We start from the raw sequence: 23,534 nt of genomic DNA on the forward strand, positions 1-23,534 counted from the left end.
CATGCAGAATCTTAGTTCCCTGACAAGGAGTTGAACTTGCATCTCCTACAGTGGAAGTGCAGAGTCTTAATCACTGGACCACCAGGGAAGTCCCTATATTTTTAAAAATAAAATTATAAGAAAGAGATGAGTCCAAGCAAGAACTGACTTGTTTTCAAGTAGAAAATGACTGGATAGAGTAGATAGAGCCCAGAACTGGGGGCATTTCTTAAACGTATCTCAGACTGCAAGAGATCAGACTGTTCTTGCTCAGAGACTCCCTGTTGGGCTTTCTCTGTCAAAAAGAAGTTAGCTCTAAGGTCATTATCCAAATAAGGCTATTGCTTTCCTGCTATGCCTTTGTTTCAGAGGACCTTAAAAAAAAACTTTTCATAGCTGCATGTCTATATTCATCTCTCCATGTAAATTTTTTTGTTTGTACAAAAAGGTTTCTACTAAATTTATGTTGTTTTGCTTTTTTTTAAAAACATAATACAAAAATGTCAGAAATCTTTTCATATCAGCACTTAGAACATATTTTCTTTAAATTGTGGCATTTTTAATGCAGCAGTTGAATGCACTTATACTTTGTTTAACTAGCCATTATGGCAGACAATTTAGTTGGTTCCATTTTTTTCCTCTATTTTGTGAAAAAGGCTGCAGTGAATATCCTTGAAAAGTTGAAAAGATACTCTGGCATATTTTGCCAGTGTATCCTTAGGGTAAATACCTAGCAGTGGGACTGTAGGGTTAATGAGTCTGTACATTTTAAATATTGAAATCGGGGCACTCTTTCTGCCCCCTTCTGATGCCTATGTCAGAAGTTTCCTCTATCTCCTTTATACTTTAATAAAACTTTATTACACAAAAGCTCTGAGCGATCAAGCCTCATCTCTGGCCCAGGATTGAATTCTTCTCCTCTGGGGGCCAAGAATCCTGGCATTGTGATTCAACAACAACCTTTCGTCTTGGGGGCTCATCCAGGATCCTTCAGGACAAGATGGGAGCTAACAAATCCAGCCTCACTCCTTTGAACTTAATTGATTTAAAGGATGCTTTCTATTCAGTGCCTTTAGCGGAGGAAAGTAAATTTCTATTTGCCTTTGAAGACCCTACTCAGCCAGCTTCTCAGTTAACCTGGACAGTTTTGCCCCAAGGATTTCGTGACAGTCCTCACTTATTTGGACAAAGTTTGTCATGGGATCTACAAAACTTTAATAGCTCTGAAGCGGTGGTGTTACAATATGTAGATGATATTTTGCTCTGTGCTGAGACAGAGGAAGCTTGTTTGCGAGCCTCAGAAGATTTCTTAAACTTCCTGGCCGGCTGCGGTTACAAGGCATCAAGAGAAAAGGCTCAGCTTTGTCAACAATCGGTTAGATATTTGGGCCTAATCATATCAGAAGGGACTAGGGCCATAGGCCCTGAGAGAATTAAACCTATACTGAATCATCCCCTACCTATGACTTTGAAACAATGGAGAGGATTTTTGGAAATCACAGGTTACTGTCGAATTTGGATTCTCGGTTATGGGGAACTTGCCCAGCCTTTATATAAACTTATAGCTGAAACTGAGCAGGCCCAAACTGACAAACTGGTTTGGTCTCCAGAAACTCAAAAGGCTTTTAAGGTTCTTCAGACTGCTCTCCTGCAAGCTCCAGCTCTGAGCTTGCCCACAGGGTCAAAATTTAATTTGTTTGTCACTGAAAGAAAAGGTATGGCCTTGGGAGTTTTGACACAACCCTGAGGGCCTCACCAGCAACCTATTGCTTATCTAAGCAGAGAATCAGATGTAATTTCACGTGGGTGGCCCCACTGCCTAAGAGTAATTGGGGCAGCGACTTTATTAGCACCTGAAGCTTTAAAAATAATTAATGGATAAAACCTTACGGTACTGACTTCTCATGATGTGAGTGGAATCTTAAATTCTAAAGTTAATATTTGGATGACAGACAGTAGGCTTCTTAAATATCAGTCATTGTTAGAAGGACCAGTAACTAAGCTTAAAGCTGGTGGAAATTTAAGTCCTGCCACTTTCCTTCCTGAGAAGGAAAATGAAACACCTGATCACGATTGTTCTCAATTCCTAACTTTAAACTATGCAGCTCGGGAGGATCTAATGGATACCCCATTAGACAATCCTGACATGGAAATATTTACAGATGGCAGTTATTTTGTTCGGGATGGAAATTGTAAAGCAGGTTATGCCATGGTGACTGCTGAACAGGTTTTGGAAGCAAAATCTGGATTACAACGAAGTGGGAAGTATCCTGGAGAGGACTGGGAAATTGATTTTACTCATATGCCAAAAGCTAATGGATATTCTTGCTTAAAGTTTGGGTAGATACTTTTACTGGATGGATTGAGGCTTTTCTCTGTCGTAGTGAACAGGCTAAGGAGGTTATAAAGATTCTCTTCATCAGTGGAAGGCTTCCCGTGGTGGACATCTCCACTTCAAGGAAAGGACTTTCTCCAAGTCTGTGAATACTTTCAACAACAATCACACGCAATGCCTCTTCTTCATCTGATGACATCTACCAACCCTAAAATGGACTGGTGCAATACGTTGCACTGTAACTATGGACTTAATGTGTCTTTTAATTTTGATTTTAACTTGTTTTAATGACTATGTTGCCTTACATCTGTAACTGTATAACCGGATTTGTTTCTAGCTGCATGAAAGCTTTTAAGTTACAAATAGTTGCTCAAACTCCTGCTACTGCTGCACCTTCCTCCAACTACTATTTGGGGCCCCTGGATCAAATATCCTCAATATGAGGATAAGGAGAATATGTTGCCTCGCCAATTTAGGGACAGCGCCCCTTCTGAGCTCGGAAGCAGTTATGGAACAAGAATGATGCCCCTTTTCTCTAGGCAACATAATTCTCCTAAAAGAAAAGGGGGGAATAAGACAGTCATTTCATAGGCAGGTTGTTAAGAAGTCTAGGGGTCCCCAAGGAGAAAGGGGTCTGGAATTCTCAAGGAGGAAGAAAGGACAAACTTTTTTTTTCCTTCTCTACATTCCTTAGGATTATATAACAACATTGTATTCTGCCTGAGGACAGTCTCTGGATTAAACCTTCTGGCTAATTCTGTAAAAATAAATAAATAAATATTGAAATCAACTGTCAAAAGTTTTCTCCAGGAGGTGTTGACAAATTTACCCTTCAACAACATTTCAGGACAATGTATGAGAATGACTGTATTTCATGTTCAACATCTCCAGAGGGAGTTACGGGTGTTCACAGCCTCCATGGATCCATGAAGCCAGCCTACCTTCCTGCCAGTCTCATGGGAGAAATACTGTATTCCATCATCTTGGTTCTCATTTCTTTACCTTTGTGTAAGGCTGAAGATCCCTGTCAATCTATACTTTTATTTATTTTTTAACTTCTTGTAAAATCCTTTGTTTATTTATCTGTTTAGCTTTTGTTATTTGAATTTATTTTCTCTACTTATATAACTTTTTACACAGATTAAGGATATCTGTTGTTTATTTTCTTGTACTTCAAATATCTTTCCCCAGTTTGTTAATGAGTTTTAGGATTTATTTATTAATGTATTTATTTTTTATCAAGGAGAAGTTTATAAATTTGGTGTGATTAAATTTATCAAACTTTTGCCTTATGTCTCAGTGCCTTGATGTCTTTCTTGGAAAGATCTTTTTCCACTCCAGAACCTACTATAAATTCATTCATGCTTTATGTAGGAATTGTACAGATTTATTTTATGTAAAAATCTTTGATACATCTGTAATCAATTTTGTTATAAACAGTGACATATAAATCTACCTTATTTTTCCTAATATTCTTCAATTCCCCAATACTATTTTATTTACCCTACTAACTAGATTGCATATAAATTCACTGATCAGAAATGACACCTTTATTATGAACAAAAACACTATGCATATTTAGGTCCCTTTCTGGATTCTCTCTTCTCTTCTACTGATATCTTTTAAACAATTTTAAGCATGGGATCACTACTTAGACTTTTTTAAAAAGTTTATCTTTTTGATTGGTGCAATTAATATGATTAATAGAGTTGGGGATGAAAACTTGACTACTCAATGGTTGTAGCAATACTAAAGAACTTATCAGCATGGCCAGGATGGCTAGGGCTGAGGATTTCACCTTTGTGGTTGCTGTGTTGGGAGGGACTGGGGCCAAAGGCTCAGCCAGCATGGTTGGGGCTGCCAAGGCCAGGGGCAAGAAGACAGCCTGAATAGTCAGAAGATTGCTTACACACTTGGGAACTGATTGAAGAGCAAATGTGTTGGGAATAATGGAATCCAAGTTTCTCATAATCTGAGAAAGACATTGTGGTGTGAAGTCACTCAGTCGTGTCCGACTCTTTGCGACCCCATGGACTGTAGCCCACCAGGCTCCTCCCTCCATTGGATTCTCCAGGCAAGAGTACTGGAGTGGGTTGCCGTTTCCTTCTCCAGGGGATCTTTCTGACCCAGGGATCGAACTTGGGTCTCCCGCGTTCCAGGCAGATGCTTTAACCTCTAAGCCACCAGGGAAGCCTGAAAAAGACATTACAGTTATGGAAAAGCAGAGGTTGGAAAAACTCTGTGTTGTTAGTTTGGAGTTGGAAATATTGGTGTGAACCCATTGTTTTGAATATGTACAGGTAGAATGATATAAAAGTAGATTTATATGTTATAGATGTGTATTCATATACTTCTGGCTCTATTTCCTGTAAGGAACTAAAAGCAATAATATTCCAGTCACGATGACTATAATCAGTGCCCAGACCTTGGTTTCTAAATACTTTTTTTTTCCATTAAAAGCAACGATCCTTGGATAAATGGTTGATTCCGGATGTGGGGGGAAAAGTACAAGATGAACCTTGAAGATCCTTTTTGTGCCAGACAGTTAAAGTTGCTCAAAGAATAATAAGTGAAATGCCATAGAGACACAAGAATCAGCTTAAAACAGGTTCCTCTGGTTAAATCTGGGACAAATCAAGCATCAAAACATAATAATAGTAACAAATGCAGTCCTTCCAATAAAATAGAAATCCCTGAGTCCTTACTGTTATAAATAAATGCATAACTAAAGAAAAATAATTGGGGGAGAAAGGAAAACTCTGCTTTAGAGTAAGATGCCAACTAATAAATGTAGCGGGAATGATGAATTATTATTATTATTATTATTATTTTGCAATCACTGTAGTAATATCCCCACCCTGTTTATTTAACTTCTATGCAGAGTATATTATGTGAAAGGCTGAGTGCTAAATAATTGATGCTTTTGAATTATGGTGCTGGAGGAGACTCTTGAGAGTCCCTTGGACAGCAAGGAGATCAATCAGTTGTAAAGCAAATCTACCCTGATATTCATTGAAAGGACTATTGCTAAAGCTGAAGCTCCAATACTATGGCCACCTGATGTGAAGAGTCAACTCACTGGAAAAGACCCTGATGCTGGGAAAGATTGGAGGCAAAAGGAGAAGAGTGTGGTAGAGGATAAGATGATTAGATAGCATCACCTACTAAACAATTTTGAGTGAACTCCGGGAGATAGTGAAGGATAGGGAAGCCTGGTGTGCTGTAGTTCATGGGGTCTCAAAGAGCAGATGCGACTTAGCGACTGAACAATAACAACAAGAAAGTAACTGGCTTGCTCTCTTTAAAAATGTCAAGGTCATGAAAGCTGGGAAAGTTTGAAGAACTTGAGATCAAAGAGACATGACAGTTAAATATTGTATATGATCTTGGATGAGAGCCTGAACCTATAATACGTATTACTGGGATAATTGACAAAATTTGAAAGTGATCTGTGGATTAGATTAGAATGAGCCCTTTAAAAGGTGAAACACCATAGAGACATTTTCCTGTTAGCCTGGAAGAAGATAAACAGCCATATGGTGAACTGGTAATGGAGGGGCCACATGGCTAAAACCCAAGGAAGACTTGGAGTCGAGGGTGAACCCCAGCTGACAGTCAACAGCAATCTCAGCCTTACAGCAGAAAGGAACTGAATTCTGCCAAAACCGAGATAAACTTGGAAGAGGATCCAAAGCTCCACATGGGACTGTAGCTGATGGACACCTTGGTTCAGCCTCATGAGACCCAGAGCAGAGAACCAAGCTACGTTGTGCCAGACTTCTAACCTACAGGAAATATGAGACTGTAAATGCAAGTTGTTAAAGCTGCTAAATTTGCGGTAATTTGTTATACAGCAATGGAAAACAAATACAGACACTCAGGATGCAATTGAACTGCTGGGAAAGTTTCCTGATGAATGGGAAAACTGTCAACCCTCTGAAACCTGGGAAAAATGCTACTAGATTACTTGTGTGGTTTGAAGTTTCTGCTGAAGCTAAATTGGAAAGGACCACTTTGCATACAGATAATTCACAACATAGAAAGTTAGCAACTAGTATGTTAGAGCTGTTATCCTGGGGAGGAGGTTTGATTTTTATTTTAAAATAGTAGTTGCCGTATAAAACTCCTAGAAGAGAACATAGGCAAAACATTCTTGACATAAACTGCACCAATGGTTCAGGTCAGTCTCTGAAGGCCATTGAAATAAAAGCAAATAGTTTAAATGGGATATAATCAAACTTACAAGCTTTTGTACAAGAAGGGAAAACATAAACAAAATGAAAAGACAACCCACAAATTGGGAGAAAATTTTTGCAAATGATGTGACTGACAAGTGCTTAATTTCCAAAATATGATAACAGCTCATAAAACTGAAAACAACAACAAACCCAGTTGAAAAAGTCAGCAGACCTAAATAGACATTTCTCCAAAGAAAACATACAGATGACCAACAGGCACATGGAAAGGTGCTCAACATTGCTAATTATGAGAAATGTAAATCAAGCTGCAGTGAGGTACCACCTCACACCAGTCAGAATGGCCATCATGAAAAAGTCTACAAATAAAAATGATCAGTACTGTGAGTCGAACTGTGTGTCAAACTGTGCCCACCCCACACCACTCTCATTTCTATGCTGAAGTTCTAATCTGTAATGTGACTATATGTGGAGATTAGGTATTAAGAGCAACAACTAAGGTTCAAGGAAGTGCTGAGGGTGGAGGTGTGATCCTTAGAAAAAGAGGAGGAGACACCACAGATCTCCCTTTCTCCAGGCACTTGTGGCAAAGAGGCCATGGGGAAGCCTGGTGAGGTGACCGTCTCTAGAGCCAGGAAGAGAGACCCCACCAGGAGGAGACACCCTAGCTCCCCCTTTCCCCAGGCACTTGTGGTGACGAGGCCATGGGGAAGCCTGGTAAGGTGACCGTCTCTAGAGCCAGGAAGAGAGCCCCCACCAGAAACTAACCCGGACAACACCTTGGTCTCAGACTTCTCGCCTCCAGTATTGTGAGAAAATAAATTTCTCTTCTTTAAGTCACTCAGTCTGTGATGTTTTCTTAAAAGCAGCCCTCACCGACAAATAGAGTAGCTGACTCATTACTCAGACTTATCTAAATAAAGTGGAATCAAGGTATGAGAATCCAGTTTTCAGCAGCTATATTGATAGTGGCCCAGATTCTGAATGGAGAAGGAACTGGTTTGATTTTATTACTCACTCAAAAATGAGTCACTACCAATAGCTCAGTTTTCTGAAAAGCTGAATGACTTTAAGTACTGAAATTTTAATCATTTCTATTTTTTCCTGGGATGGAGATTGCCACATTTCTCAACAATAACCTTATACCATTTAAAAAACTGACCATCTTTACACCTTGCCATTCTATGATGAAGAAAGATTTATTTCACCTCCATTAATTACAATTTCTCCACTCTTGAAAGGGTCCTACCACTAGTCTCAGTTGCTCAAAACATATATTTAAATCTCCACTTCATTTTCCATAAACAAGAGATAGTATTTAATTTCACACTTTGGATCTTGGTAATTCCACTACCTTTTGCCTCTCTTTACCTTATTTTCACTCCCTTTCTTTTGATAGCTATTGATCTATTTTGACAATATTCAGATTAATAGCATTTATACTCTGTTCTGAAACTATAGTTAATTTCCCCATAATTTGTCTATTTTATAATTTGAAAGCCAATAGTCAGTGTTAATATTATTATGATGGTATAAATATCATCATAGAATAATAGAATGCTATATTTATGATAGAATCAAATATTGTGTTGGGCTTCTCTCTTTATTTCATGTCATGTTCCTTGTACCTCTCAGTGGATAATGATGCTAAATAGAAATATGATAAATATAAGTTAATGTTCCTTTGTAGCTCTGGATCATAATTGTGAACTCCAAAAAATTTGCTTGCCATATGCTAGTGGTGTCCTTAGGGTTTAATGAGGTATACAAGATGGTTTTCTCCTAATATTAATTATCATTTATTGAATAACCACTAAATGTCATGCATTCTGATGTACAATATTTTTGTTTTATCTTATAACAACCCTGTATTACTCATATTTTTGCAGATGAGAAAGAACAAGATATTATCTGGAAAGACTGGATTTGAATAAAAGACTGATACCACATTGGGTTAATTTCCCACATTGAGCATGAATTCTGCATCTTGGGGTTTGCCTCCATTTCAGGGAAACTGGGGTTGGTGGTCACCCTATGAGTCTAGACTATTTCCTAGAAATTTAAAAAATTATTAAAAACAACACAATAAGAATAATTATCATTTCCATGGCTTGGAATTCATTGCTGTTCTGCTAGCCAGTTATTTCATTTGCTCATAGGTCATCTATATTGGGAGCTCTTACCAAAGCCTGGAATGATGTGAAAACCGGGTCCATCTGCAGTGCTGAATACCGCTTATACTTCAATATATTAAAGGATATTTTCTCAGTTGGTTTTTATTGGATGGTAATTTTTCTATATGCAGCACACATCAGGAGCCTTCCTTTGCTGCTTCCCCCTCATGTTCTACCTCTACCATAGAGCACACTCGGAATTCAGACCTTGAACCTCTTTTCTCTGTATACTTGCATGGTGATTCATTTACTCCCATGACATTAAATGTTATCCATTTGAGCTCATTACTCCTAAATATATATTGTCAATGCAGATTTTCCCTGGAACTCTCAATATAGGTATTCAATTACCTATTGGATATCGCCTTTTAGATGGGAAATAGCTCAAACTGAAAATGTCTAAAGTGAATTCCTCCAGTTTCCTGGAAAACTTACTTCTCCCACAACCTTCTATATTTACTCCCAAAACGACAACTCCATCCTTCTAGTTGCTCAGGCCAGCTTTAGAGCCACCCTTGACTCTTATTTCGATCTCTGACCCTAAATGAAACCAGGCAAATCCTCCAAGACACATCCAGAATCGAACCACCTCTCAGCACCTTCACTCTAACAACACGTCCAAGCCATGTCTTACTCGGATTGTCGCTGTAGCCTCCTAATGGTATCCTCAGTTCTGTTCTTGCCCATCTGTAATCTATGCGCAATGGAAATCCAGAGCTATTCTTTTACAATACATGTTGTGTCACTACACTGCTCAAACTCCACAAATTGTTTTCCATCCCACCCGGAGGATGACTTCCATTATGTGTCACGTCATCACCCATCACTGTCCTGCCTTCATCTCTAGTCTCTCTGACTTCCTTGCTTCTTGCAAACTCCAGATATGCTCTTTGTGATTCTTCTTTCCTACAAAGCTTATCCTCAATTATCTGAAAGTAGGATCCCCTGTATAACATGCAGGGCCAATACAACGAAAATCTTGGATTTCTTGTTCAAAACTGTTTTGTTGTTCAGTTGCTCAGTCATGTCCGACTCTTTGTGACCCCATGAACTGCAGCACACCAGGCTTCCCTGTCCATCATCATCTCCCAGAGTTTGCTCAAACTCATGTCCATTGAGTCAGTGATGTCACTCGACCATCTCATGTTCTGTCATCCCCTTCTCCTCCTGCCTTCAATCTTTCCCAGCATCAGGGTCTTTTCCAATGAGTTGGCTCTTTGCATCAGGTGGCCAAAGTATTGGAGTTTCAGCTTCGCATCAGGCCCTCCAGTAAATATTTAATGTTGATTTCCTTCAGGATTGACTGGTTTGATCTTTTTGTTGTCCAAGGGAATCTCAAGTTTTCTCCAGCACCACAGTTCAAAAGCATCAGTTCTTTGGTGCTCAGCCTTCCTTACAGCCCAGCTCTCACATCCATACATGACTACTGGGAAAACCATAGCTTTGACTAGATGGACCTTTATTAGCAAAGTAATGTCTCTGCTTTTTAATATGCTGTCTAGGTTGGTCATAACTTTTCTTCCAAGGATCAAGTGTCTTTTAATTTCACCTGTGCAGTCATCATCTGCAATGATTTTGGAGCCCAAGAAAATAAAGTCTGTCACTGTTTCCATTGTTTCCCCATCTGTTTGCCATGAAGTGAAAGGTCCATCTAGTCAAGGCTATGGTTTTTCCAGTGGTGATGCTTTTGAACTGTGGTGTTGGAGAAGACTCTTGAGAGTCCCTTGGACTATAAGGAGATCCAACCAGTCCATCCTAAAGGAGATCAGTCCTAGGTGTTCATTGGAAGGACTGATGCTAAAGCTGAAACTCCAATACTTTGGCCACCTCATGGGAAGAGTTGACTCATTGGAAAATACCCTGATGCTGGGAGGGATTGGGGGCAGGAGGAGAAGGGGATGACAGAAGATGAGATGGCTGGATGGCATCACTGACTTGGTGGACGTGAGTCTGAGTGAACTCCGAGAGTTGGTGATGGACAGGGAGGCCTGGCGTGCTGCGATTCATAGGGTCACAAAGAGTCAGACACAACTGAGTGATTGAACTGAACTGAACTGAACTGAACTGATGGGACCGGATGCCATGATCTTAGTGTTTTGAATGTTGAGTTTTCAGCAGAGTTTTCACTTTCTTTTAATTAAGGGTTTCAAAACCCTTAATAGGTGAGGTAGTGTGTCAAAACAAGTATGGGCCCTTCTGAGCATGTGACCATGTGTGAAAGTCTGAAAATCTGCCTAATCCCACAGTCATCTTCTCATTGAATTCTTCTTCTCTGACCACCGTATTTAAAATGTCAGTAACTCAGCAGTGGCCACAGGACTGGAAAAGGTCAGTTTTCATTCCAATCCCAAAGAAAGGCAATGCCAAAGAATGCTCAAACTACCACACAATTGCACTAATCTCACATGCTAGTAAAGTAATGCTCAAAATTCTCCAAGCCAGGCTTCAGCAATACGTGAACCATGAACTTTGAGATGTTCAAGCTGGTTTTAGAAAAGGCAGAGGAACCAGAGATCAAATTGCCAACATCCACTGGGTCATGGAAAAAGCAAGAGAGTTCCAGAAAAACATCTATTCCTGCTTTGTTGACTATGCCAAAGCCTTTGACTGTGTGGATCACAATAAACTGTGGAAAATTCTGAAAGAGATGGGAATACCAGACCACCTGTCCTGCCTCTTGAGAAACCTATATGCAGGTCAGGAAGCAACAGTGAGATCTGGACATGGAACAACAGACTGGTTCCAAATAGGAAAAGTACCAGGGACCAGCCCCGGTTGGATCCAGGGTATCTGAAGCGTGGAAGGTGTAGGCGATGAGAGATTTATTTATTTAGAGATATAGAAGGAGATAAGGGTTTATTTAGAGATATAGAGAGAGATAAAGAAAGAATGTTGCAGTTTAGAAAACAGAGGAGAGAAAGAGGCTGATATTCCTTGGTTTATGCAGAAAGCCGACAAAGTCCCAAGACAAGGGACTTACACCATTCACGTAGGCCACAGGGGCCCACTTGAATAGACGAGGGTGCCCCGCCTTGGGCTCCCTCTCGCGTGGGTCTTAGAAGCCTGGGCAGAGAAGTAAACACAGCGAGCTCCTGCGCTCCAAGGTATCAGCCTGAAAAGGAGAGTAAGAGAGAGAAAGAAAAAGAGAATTGACACAGGGAAGCCAAGCAATGATGAGGTGAGGCCCCAAATTTTATTTTTCCGGGGGCTTATATACCTTAAGCTGTACATAGAGAATAATGGAAAAAACAAAGTTATGTAGGGTCAGCAGCCCTGACACTATTGAGACCAGGCTTTCTTTCTGCATACCTATCTGTATACACAGGTCTTAGGTGATTTACATCGTCTTCTGGCCAGGAGGCCTATTAGCATTTTATGACCCTTTTCTGATAAGGGTCCAGTCAACCAGAAAACTTATTTGCCCTAAAAGTGTTGTTCTTTCTAAAGTCTGGTGCCACTCTCAGAAAGCACTAAATAAAGTTACATTCTTACATAGCAAGGATATGATTTATAACAAAGAGAGAGGAGAACAATGATTTATAACAAAGAGAAAATTCATAAACTCAAAAGTCTAGTATTGCTAACATCAAAACTACTATATTCCTATTTCTGCATCCCAATTACATTGATTAATATCCTCCCAGGTGCCTAAAAGATAAAGGATATGGAGGCCTGGTGGCAATCATTAACTCAATAATGAAACCCTTCACCAATATAATTCTTAGCTCTTTAAAAGGTTCTATACCTTTAAGATGTTTTAAGCTTCCCATGCCTCTCACGGTTGGGAGGCTGTAAACAATCACATGCATAGTTATAAAAGTCTGGGGAAACCTGTCAGGCAAGTTAGAGAGCCATCAGAGGGGTTTGAGCTGAGATATTCCTTTTATATGCAGGAGACTAACTGGAGCTCTAAGTTAACTTTTTCCAGAGAAAGGTGGTCGGGGATAACCCCCTGTTAATGTCAGAATAGTGTAGTATAGAAGACAGTAAACAGACAGATTTTGGTTTCAGGGTAGATGCTTGGGCAGAGGACCCCTTGAGACCTGACTCGCCTTTGCCTGTCAGGCCTCTTCCTCATGACCTTTGTCATGGGTGGGATCTCCCGTGCTGGCTCCAGGCAGAAAAGGAGTACGTCAAGGCTGTATATTGTCACCCTGCTTATTTAACTTATATGCAGAGTACATCATGAGAAACGCTGGGCTGGGAGAAATGCTGGGCTGGAAGAAGCACAAGCTGGAATCAAGATTGCCAGGAGAAATATCAATAACCTTAGATATGCAGGTGACACCACCCTTATGGCAGAGAGTGAAGAACTAAAAAGCCTTTTGATGAAAGTGAAAGAGGAGAGTGAAAAAGTTGGCTTAAAGCTCAACATTCAGAAAACGAAGATCATGGCATCTGGTCCCATCACTTCAAGGCTAATAGATGGGGAAACAGGGGAAACAGTGTCAGACTTTATTTTGGGGGGCTCCAAAATCACTGCAGATGGTGATTGCAGCCATGAAATTAAAAGGTGCTTACTCCTTGGAAGAAAAGTTATGACCAATCTAGATAGCATATTCAAAAGCAGAGACATTACTTTACCAACAAAGGTCCATTTAGTCAAGGCTATGGTTTTTCCTGTGGTCATGTATGGATGTGAGAGTTGGACTGTGAAGACTGCTGAGCCCCGAAGAATTGATGCTTTTGAACTGTGGTGTTGGAGAAGACTCTTGAGAGTCCCTTGGACTGCAAGGAGATCCAACCAGTCCATTCTGAAGGAGATCAGCCCTGGGATTTCTTTGGAAGGAATGATGCTGAAGCTGAAACTCCAGTACTTTGGCCACCTCATGTGAAGGGTTGACTCATTGGAAAAGACTCTGATGCTGGGAGGGATTGGGGGCAGGAGAAGGGGACGACTGAGGATGAGATGGCTGGATGGCATCACGGACTCGATGGACGTGAGTCTGAGTGAACTCCGGGAGATGGTGATGGACAGGGAGGCCTGGTGTGCTGCGATTCATGGGTTTGCAAAGAGTCGGACACGACTGAGCGACTGAACTGAACTGACTGACCTCCATCTGAACTCCTTATTTGTCCTCTACAATTTCCTTTTTGTGTTTAGCACTTCTCACTCTTTGATACTGTACAATTTACTTACTTTTATTTTGCATTTTCTGACCTCTTCTTGCATTAGAATACATGAGAGCGGGGGTTTTGTTTTGGTCAGTCCTGTATACTTAGCAGAGAACAGTGCCTGGCACATAACAGGCACTCAAATATTTGTTGAAAGAAAGAATGAATAAATACATTGATTTTGTAGTGTCATGGTGGAAATAGTTAAGCTTTTAAATCCATCCTTTAGAGGGAACATTCTGTGGACTTGCAATTGTAGAAAAATTGCACAAGTTGCTTTCATTGACTTCATTTTAACCCTAGAGCTTGCTTGGAGTTAAAACAGAACCACAGAACAGCTGGGCCATCTTGCAGAATTTAGCCTGTCCATGTGTGCTTTTCCTCATGCAATCCTGCCTCCCCTTAAAAGGTTCTAAAATTTTAAAAAAAAATTCTTTGCTCTTTTCCTTTTTAAAAGAAACTTTATAGATAATATGGTTTAGAATTCAAGACACACAAAAGTGAAGAGTTTTGTCTTTTCTTGTCTCATCACCTAGTTCCTTTCCTCAGAAAAAATAGACACTATCTTTCAATTCTTTGTGAACTTTCCCAGAGATATTCTATGCAGAGAACGTACTGTTAACAGTAAATGAGTGTGATGTACACATATGCTCCTTTTTTTTGCCTCCAAAAATAACTTGATAATAGCTTATGAAAACGGGGCTATGCTATCTCAGTTTTGACTGAGGTTCTAGGACTCTGGGTTTCAAATACTCCCGTATTTCTCAAGGAGAGGCCAGGGGACCTTTGTAGTACTTGGAGAAGAACTGAAAACTGGTGTTGCAAGCCCTGAACTTTCACCACTTAGGGTGTGACTCTTTCCTAGCAAAGGCCGAGGTGGAGTCTGAAGTTGATTCAGAGAGCTATTGCCTCGAGTTTTGCAAGAGTCACACTATTCCCACAGGAAAGCATGTTTCCCCCTCACCTGCAGCCTAGGACTGAAATTGGTTCTCAGCTGTGGGGATTTTTCTCCACAGGGAATATCAGCAATGTCTGGAGACATTTTGGATGGTCATAACAGGAGGGATGCTACTGGTATTTGGAGGCCAGAGAGTCTGTTGAACATGCTGCAATGCAGAGGATAGTCCCCCCACAACATGCAAAAAATATGTAGCCTCAAATATCAGTAGTGTCGAGATTGAGGAACACCAGCTAAGGATAGGTAGGGTCTTCTTCAGGACCACTCAAGAACTAGTTAAATGTCTCTTACGATTATGGACACAAGGAACCGATGTCTGGCCCACGTTAAGAGGGTAAGACTGGCTGGCTATGCTAATGGTGGAGAGGTGAGCTTGCTGAATGGGGGGCAGCCTACACTCCCAGAGGATTTGATAAGAGGATGCTTGAGTGATTCTTGTAAACCAGAATCATAACTGTGAGAGTGAGAGTGAGAGCAGGGAGCACTACAAGGAGAGAAGAGGTGAGCTCACCGAATGAAGCTGGAGGGATACTGCCAGAAGCTCTGGAATGAAGAAGCACTCATAAGCAATAAACTATGTCAGGGAGCTGCAGAGTAGATACCTCCAGTCAGTGGAAGGTATGGTGAGTGAGTTATCTCTGAAAAACTTCCCAGAATGCTTCAGGAGAAAATGCATTTGTCTCAGACAACTGGAAAAGCCGGTGACCTTATAACAGTGGAAATAGTTAAGATCTTGGCTGACACTCCAATGGCACAAAAAATAATATCCAGAGCCCACAAGACCCTACTTGATTTGGCCTCTTCTGACCTCTCTAACTTCATCTTTTCTTATTTTGCTCAAGCCACAGTGGACATCAGACCATTTCTCAAACGCACTGATATTGCTCTGACCTCAGGGCCTTTGCCTTCCTCACTACATGGCATGTACTTTCCCAATATCCTTGCCTCACTGTTTTCTTTCTTTATTTGAGTCTCTGCCCAAATTTTACCATCTCAGAGAAGTCTTTCCTGACCAACCCATCTAAAATAGGCAAGTTGCTTGCTATATGTCTCTTCAGTGAACTTAATACCTACAACTTTTTATTATAACTAGCTGTTTCTCTTCACTGAACTTATTATCTATAATTTTTATTAGTAATCACATGATTGCTTCTGTCCTCCATTATAATACAATATTCTTGCAGGGAAACAGTTCATATTTATGTTTCCAGGCTCTGGGGTCATTTCAGCATTTGGTAGATGTCCAATAAACATTTGTGTAGGTGAATAAATGTTTGTAAGTAAGTGAATGAATGAATGAGCAATGTGGTTGTGATTTGCTGGGCTGTTAGATTTGGCTTCAGGTTTGTGAGATTCTTGCAGGGAAACAGTTCATGTTTATGTTTCCAGGCTCTGGGGTCATTTCAGCATTTGGTAGATGTCCAATAAACATTTGTGTAAGTGAATAAATGTTTGTAAGTAAGTGAATGAATGAATGAGCAGTGTGGTTGTGATTTGCTGGGCTGTTAGATTTGGCTTCAGGTTTGTGAGTGACTGAAGTCTTAGCTCTGCCTGAAAGCAGAGTGCCTTCCCTAAGTCTGAGCCTGCCATATTCTCTGACACATTCTCACCTATCAAATGGACCCTGAAGCATGCAGATGGTAGTGGGACCAGTTGACCCTCCTCACACAGCCTTTCAGATAAAAAGCTCACTAGAACATTTGTTGAAGTCACCTCTCTCTGTAAATGAAGTGAGTAATGATTCCAGTGTCCTTTTATTTTTTAAAGTCAAGTATGTCTGTGCTTTATTTGTACTGTCATTTAAGAAGGAGATATATAAATATTTAAAAATTAAAAATACGAATTTATGGTTGAAATGTTGAGAAATTGAAATAAGGGGCAAAATGGAATAAGATCATCCTTAATTCTATTACTAGGCATTATTAATTTTAACATTTTGTGTACATTCTTACCATCTTTTGCCTATATATATATAAATATTGTAATATGTGTGCCTTTCCCAGCTTAGTTTTGTCTGACTCTTTGTGACACTATAGACTGTAGCCCACCAGTTTCCACTGTCCGTGGGATTTTCCAAGCAAGAATACAGGAGTGGGTTGCCATTTCCTACTCCAGGGGATATTCTACATCCTGGGTCAAAGCCTCATCTCCTGCATTACCTTATTGGCAGGTGGACTCTTTCCCACTGAGCTACTTGGGAAGCCCATTTCAATAAGGCTTCATATTAAACAATAAATCAAAATGTCATGTACTAAAAAATAATTCTACATATTCTATGGCTATTTCCATATAAAGTTTCTTATAATTCTCTCCCAAACTTCCCAAATCTATATACATGCATTTATTTATCATTTATATATCTATCCAATCATCTATTTCTGCATCTATGTAACTATGAGTTAATTTATCTGTTATTTATATCTCTATATCATATTTCTGTGTACCTCTCTTCCTGTCTATATGTAATTCCTGTATGTAAGCTAGGTACCTATGTATCCATTCACCCAAAAATCTATTGTCTATGATCTGTCTATGTACAGCTCTCTCTCTCTCTGTGCAATCATCTATCTAGGTATCTATTTAGGTATCTTGGGATCAATGTATCTATCTTTATTTCCATTTATGCATCTATCATATGTCTATGTTGTATTTATCTACCAATTATTTATTTCTCAATCTACCATCTTTGTTTTACTCTATATATCTACCTACATATCTACTCATCTACTTATATATGACTGTATACTCTTATGCATGCATGCACCCATGTATCTATCATTTATGTATCTTTGGATCATCAAAAAAGCAAGAGAGTTCCAGAAAAACATCTATTTCTGACTAATAAACATCTATTTATTGACTATGCCAAAGCCTTTGACTGTGTGCATCACAATAAACTGTGGAAAATTCTGAAGGAGATTGGAATACCAGACCACCTGACCTGCCTCTTGAGAAACCTATATGCAGGTCAGGAAACAACAGTTAGAACTGGACATGGAACAACAGACTGGTTCCAAATAGGAAAAGGAGTACGTCAAGGCTGTATATCGTCACCCTGCTTATTTAACTTCTATGCAGAGTACATCATGAGAAACACTGGGCTGGAAGAAGCACAAGCTGGAATCAAGATTGCTGGGAGAAATATCAATAACCTCAGATACGCAGATGACACCACCCTTATGGCAGAAAATGAAGAGGAACTAAAAAGCCTCTTGATGAGAGTGAAAGAGGAGAGTGAAAAAGTTGGCTTACAGCTCAACATTCAGAAAATGAAGACCATGGCATCTGGTCCCATCACTTCATGGCAAATAGATGGGAAAACAGGGGAAACAGTGTCAGACTTTATTTTGGGGGGCTCCAAAATCACTGCAGATGGTGACTGCAGCCATGAAATTAAAAGACGCTTACTGCTTGGAAGGAAAGTTATGACCAACCTAGATAGCATATTCAAAAGCAGAGACGTTACTTTGCCAACAAAGGTCCATCTAGTCAAGGCTATGGTTTTTCCTGTGGTCATGTATGGATGTGAGTTGGACTGTGAAGAAAGCTGAGCACCAAAGAATTGATGCTTTTGAACTGTGGTGTTGGAGAATACTCTTGAAAGTCCATTGGACTGCAAGGAGATCCAACCAGTCCATTCCGAAGGAGATCAGTCCTGGGTTTTCTTTGGAAGGAATGATGCTAACGCTGAAACACCAGTACTTTGGCCACCTCATGTGAAGAGTTGACTCATTGGAAAAGACTCTGATGCTGGGAGGGATTGGGGGCAGGAGGAGAAGGGGACGACAGAGGATGAGATGGCTGGATGGCATCACTGACTCGATGGATGTGAGTCTGAGTGAACTCCGGGAGTTGGTGATCGACAGGGAGGCCTGGCGTGCTGCGATTCATGGGGTCGCAAAGAGTCAGACACGACAGAGCAACTGAAATGAACTGAACTGAATTTTAATTTACACAAAATACTTCTGGTTTTGAAAATTGTGGCACTTTGTTTCTTTCACATAATATGTTAGAGACTTTCAGTTCAGTTCAGTTCAGTTGCTCAGTCGTGTGTGACTCTTTGCGACTCTATGGACTGCAGCACGCCAGGCCTCCCTGTCCATCACCAGCTCCTGGAGTTCACTCAAACTCATGTCCAGTGTGTTGGTGATACCATCCGACCATCTCATCCTTTGTCATCCCCTTCTCCTCGGGCCTTCAATCTTTCCCAGCATCAGGGTCTTTTCAAATGAGTCAGTTCTTCACATCAGGTGGCCAAAGTATTGGAGTTTCAGCTTCAGCATCAGGCCTCCCAATGAATATTCAGGACTGATTTCCTTTAGGATGGACTGGTTGGATGTCCTTGCTGTCCAAGGGACTCTCAAGAATCTTCTTCAACACCACAGCTCCAAAGTATCAATTCTTTGGTGTTCAGCTTTCTTTATAGTCCAACTCTTACATCCATACATGACTACTGGAAAAACCATAACTTTGACTAGATGGGCATTTTTTGGTGAAAATGTCTATGCTTTTTAATATGCTGTCTAGGTTGGTCATAACTTTTCTTCCAAGGAGCAAGCATCTTTTAATTTCATGAGTGGAGTCACCATCTGCAGTGATTTTGAAGCCTTCCCAAACAAAGTCTCTCACTGTTTCCATTGTTTCCCCATCTATCTGCCATGAAGTGATGGGACCAAATGCCATGATCTTAGTTTTCTGAATGTTGAGCTTTAAGCCAACTTTTTCACTCTCCTCTTTCACTTTCATCAAGAGGCTCTTTAGTTCTTCTTTGCTTTCTGCCATAAGGGTGGTGTCATCTGCTTGTCTGAGGTTATTGATATTTCTCCCAGCAATCTTGATTCCAGCTTGTGCTTCTTCCAGCCCAGCATTTCTCATGATGTACTCTGCAGAGAAGTTAAATAAGCAGGGTCACAATATACAGCTTTGATGTACTATTTTCCTGATTTGGAACCAGTCTGTTGTTCCATGTCCAGTTCTAACTGTTGCTTCCTGACCTGCATACAAATTTCTCAAGAGGCAGGTCAGGTGGTCTGGTATTCCCATCTCTTTCAGAATTTTCAACAGTTGATTGTGATCCACACAGTCAAAGGCTTTGGCATAGTCAATAAAGCAGAAATAGATGTTTTTCTGGAACTCTCTTGCTTTTTCAATGATCCAACAGATGTTGGCAATTTGATCTCTGGTTCCTCTGCCTTTTCTAAATCCAGATTGAACATCTGGAAGTACACGGTTCACGTATTGCTGAAGCCTGGCTTGGAGAATTTGAGCATCACTTTACTAGTGGGTGAGATTAGTACAATTGTGTGGTAGTTTGAGCATTCTTTGGCATTGCCTTTCTTTGGGATTTGAATGAAAACTGATCTTTTCCAGTCCTGTGGCCACTGCTGAGTTTTCCAAATTTGCTGGCATATTGAGTACAGCACTTTAACAGCATCATCTTTTAGGGTTTGAAACAGCTCAACTAGAATTCCATCACTTCCACTACCTTTGTTCATAGTGATGCTTCCTAAGGCCCACTTGACTTCACATTCCAGGATGTCTGGCTCTAGGTGAGTGATCACACCGTTGTGATGATCTGTGTCCTGAAGATCTTTTTCATATCGTTCTTCTGTGTATTCTTGTCACCTCTTTTTAATATCTTCTGCTTCTGAATAGCATTAACAGAATGGCAATAAGAAGATAGAGACTTTATACAGGAATATTTCAAGAGCTATCTCATGCTGCTAAACTGAAACAAACAAACAAACAAAAGAAACGAGGATAGTTTAAGAGACTTCTGGGACAACAACAAGCACACTAATATTCACATTTAGGGGTCCTAGAAAGACCAGAGGGATAAAGACCTGAGAAAATATTTGAAGAGAAAAATTGCTGGAAACCTCCCTAACTTGGTAAATTAAATAGTAACACAATTCCAGGAAATTCAGAGTTCCATACAGGATTAACCCAAAGAGAAATACACCAAGAGAATTGTAATCAATATGACAAAAATTAAGGATAAAGAGAGAATAGTAAAATCAGCAAGGGAAAAGCAGCAAATAACATAAAATGGAATTCCCATAAGGCTATCAGCTGATTTTTCAGCAGAAACTCTGCAAGCCATAAGGGAGTAGCACAATATATATAATGTGATGAAAAAGCAAAAAGCTACAACCAAGAATATTTTACCTAGTAAGACTCTTATACAGTTTTGATGAAAAAATCAAAAGCTTTACAGACAAGCAAAATCTAAAAGAATTCAGCACTACCAAACCAGCTTTACAAGAAATACTAAAAGTAATGAATTGCCAGTCTAGGTTCGATGCAGGATACAGGATGCTTGGGGCTGGTGCACTGGGATGACCCAGAGGGATGGTATGGGCAGGGAGGTGGGAGGGGGTTCAGGATTGGGAACACGTGTACACCCGTGGTGGATTCATGCTGATGTATGGCAAAACCAGTACAATATTGTAAAGTAAAAAATAATAATAATAATAATAAAATTAAATTAAAAAATAAATAAATAAAAATAACTTCTCTAGGCTGAAAATAAAAGGCCACAACTAGAAAAAAAAGTTAAGAAATGAAAAAACTCACCAGTAAAGACAAACAAATAGTAAATGTAGGAAAACACACACACACAAACCAGCAAGTAGGTTCAAATAAAAAAAGTAGCAAAATCATCTGTATATAAAATAAAAAGTTAAGGGATACAAAAAACAGTTATATGTGAAGTATATCAAAACCAGTAACTATGAGGAGAGGAGAGTACAAATGCAGGGTATTTAAAATGCATTTAAAATTCAGAGACCAGCAATTTAAAATAATCTTGTATATACTGGGTTGGCCATAAAGTTCATTCAAGTTTTGCATAAGCTGTTAAGGAAAAACCCAAATGAACTTTTTGGCTAACCCAGTATATAGACTGCTATACTAAAACTTCAAAGTAACTACAAACCAAAAATCTACAATAGATATACACACAAAAAAGAAAGAAAGGAATCCAAACATAACACTAAAGATCATCGTCACACCAAAAGAGAACAAAAAAAGGGGGAAAAATGGTCTACAAAAACAAATCCCAAAATAATTAACAAAATGGCAATAAGAACATAGAAGTTGATAGTTACCTTACATGAAAACAAATACTCCAACCAAAAGACAGACTAACTGAATGGATTTTAAAAAAGAGACCTATATATTTGCTGCCTATAAGAGACTCATTTCAGATCTATAGACACACACAGACTGAAAGTGAGGGGACAGAAAAAGCTATTCCATGCACATGGGGGAGAAAAGTTGAAGTAGCAATACTTATATCAGACAAAATGTGCTTTAACAACTTACTGACTAGAGATGTATTAATACATCTTTTGTTACCCAAATGCTATCAACTGGAGACATTTAAATATTTATTTACATAACAAATCACTGGCCAGAGGCATTAGTTTCTGCAAAAATCCCCTGCTCAAAAACATGTTAAAATAAAGACTGTTACAAGAGACAAAAAAGATACTACCTTTTTGATCAAGGGATCAATCCAAGATGATATAATAATTGTAAATATAAATGTATCTAACATAGGAGCAGCTGAATATATAAAGCAAATATTCATAGACATAAAAGGAGAAATTGACAATAACACAATAATAGTCGGGGACTTTAAGACCCCACTTACGTCAATGGATAGATCATTCAGACAGAAAATCAATAAGGAAACACAGACCTTAAATGATACGTCAGACCAGATAGACTTAATTGATATTGATAGAGCATTCCAGCTGAAAGCAGCAGAATATACATTCTTTTCAAGTGCACATAAAACATTTTGTAGGATAGATCACATGCTAGGCCACAAATCAAGTTTTGGTAAGTTTAAGAAAATTGCAATCATAGCAAACATCTTTTGTGATCACAATGCCATGAGATTGGAAATAAACTACAATAAAAAGCTGCAAAAAACACAAACATGTGGAGGCTGGACAATATCCTATTAAACAACAATAGATCACTGAAGAAATCAAAGAATAAATATGTGGTAGTAAAATGGACAATCTAGAAGAAATGGACAAATTCCCAGAAAGGTAAAATCTCCCGCCTGAACTAGGAATAAATAGAAAGCATAAAGAGACTGATCATAGGTACTGAAATTGAATCCATAATTTGAAAACTCCCAACAGACAAGAGTCCAGGACCAGATGACTTCACAGGCAAATTCCACCAAACATTTAAAGAAGAGTTAATACCTTTCCTTCTGAAACTATTCCAAAAATTGCAGAGGAAGGGACACATCTAAACTCATTCTATGAAGGTACAATTACAATGATACCAAAACCAGACTAAAGATACCAAAATACAGATCACTATCACTAACAAAATTACAGGTCAATATTACTAATAAATGTAGATGCAAAAATCCTAAAAGAAATACTAGTGAACCAAATCCAACAATACATTAAAAGGATTATACATTGTGATCAAATGGGACTTAATCCCGCGGATCCAAGGATTTTTCAGCATATGTAAATCAATCCATGTGATACACCACATTAACAAACTGAAGAATAAAAGAATGCCGAAAAAGCTTTTGATAAAATCCAATATCCATTTATGATAAAAATTATCCAGAAAGTGGACATAGAGGAAACATCTCAACATGATAAAGGCCACATATGTCAAACCCACAGCTAACCTCATACTCAATAGTGAAAAGCTGAGAGCATTTCCTTTAAGATCAGCAACAAAACAAGGATGCCCATTCTCACCAATTTTCTTCAACAGTTTTAGAAGTCCTAGTT

The sequence above is a fragment of the Oryx dammah genome, unplaced genomic scaffold (genome assembly GCF_014754425.2).
Source record: "Oryx dammah isolate SB20612 unplaced genomic scaffold, SCBI_Odam_1.1 HiC_scaffold_28, whole genome shotgun sequence".
Taxonomy (NCBI): domain Eukaryota; kingdom Metazoa; phylum Chordata; class Mammalia; order Artiodactyla; family Bovidae; genus Oryx; species Oryx dammah.